This window comes from Heterocephalus glaber, unplaced genomic scaffold (genome assembly GCF_053883595.1).
Source record: "Heterocephalus glaber isolate CG9 unplaced genomic scaffold, H.glaber_assembly_v1.0 deba00001662, whole genome shotgun sequence".
Taxonomy (NCBI): Eukaryota; Metazoa; Chordata; class Mammalia; order Rodentia; family Bathyergidae; genus Heterocephalus; species Heterocephalus glaber.
In genome coordinates this window covers 305,104-306,370 of record NW_028258403.1, presented here as the reverse complement: position 1 = coordinate 306,370, position 1,267 = coordinate 305,104, and the positions used below count along the sequence as shown (strand labels likewise).

At 42.9% G+C, this 1,267-nt stretch overlaps 1 pseudogene; it reads left to right on the top strand.

The window, feature by feature from the left end:
• The first annotated feature begins 319 nt into the window (after positions 1-319).
• LOC101724998 (olfactory receptor 11H12-like) lies at positions 320-1,267 on the top strand (annotated as a pseudogene).

Sequence of the window (1,267 nt, the reverse complement as noted above, 5' to 3'; positions counted from 1 at the left end):
ATATTTGTTTTTGTTTTTGTTTTTGTTTTGGTACCAGGATCCAACTCGGGACCTTGCACTTGCAAGGCAGGTGGTGGAATCACTGAGCTAAATCTCAGGCCCATGTTTTGTTTTTTGAGTAGAGAGTGGTCTACTGTGTTTCAAACTTGATGCCATAGCCAAGAAGGGAATAATATTTGTCATCTTCCTAAATAATGATTCTTTAATAAAAAAATGACCCTGTGTTCATTGTCTTTTCTTCATTTCTCACAAAGGAACACATTTTACATTAGTCCTAATGGGTAACAACTGTTCTTTGATCTTGCAGGATACTCATCCAATGAATTCATCTGAGCCAGATTCCAGCTTTCCTTTTGTGAGAGAATTTATTCTCCAAGGTTTCTCATGTGAGTGGAAAATACAAGTCCTCCTCTTCTCACTCTTCACGACAACATACACCCTCACCCTAACAGGAAATGGGGCCATTGTTGGTGCTGTGTTGTGTGACCAGTGACTCCACACTCCCATGTACATCTTCCTGGGGAATTTCTCCTTTCTAGAGATCTGGTATGTCTCTTCTACAGGTCCCAAGATGTTGATCAACTTCCTCTCAGAGAAAAAAACTATCTCCTTTGCTGGGTGCTTCCTTCAATTTTATTTCTTTTTCTCTTTGGGTGGATCTGAAGGCTTCCTTTTGACTGCCATGGCCTTTGATAGGTACCTGGCTATCTGCCATCCCTTGCACTACGCTAATATCATGACCAAGAGTTTTTGTACCAAACTGGTCATTACCAGTTGGATTTGTGGGTTTCTGTTGTTTGTAATCCCCATTGCTCTCATCTCTCAAATGCCCTTCTGTGGTCCATATGTTATTGACCATGTTGTGTGTGATCCAGGGCCACTCTTTGCATTGGCTTGTTCCTCTGCCCCAAGGACTCAATTGCTTTGCTACACTCTAAGCTCCTTAGTTATCTTTGGTAATATCTCTTTTATTCTTGGCTCCTATACGCTTGTCCTAATAGCTGTAATGCGTATGCCTTCAGCCACTGGGAGACATAAAGCCTTCTCCACCTGTGGGTCCCATTTGGCTGTGGTATCACTGTTCTATGGTTCTCTGATGGTCATGTATGTGAGCCCAGGCCTCAGACACTCTGCTGGGATGCAGAAAGTTGCAACTTTGTTCTATGCTACGGTGATTCCTCTTTTCAACCCTCTCATCTACAGCCTCCGGAATAAGGAGATAAAGGCAGCCCTGAGGAAAATCGTAGGGAGTCTCAACATTGCCTGA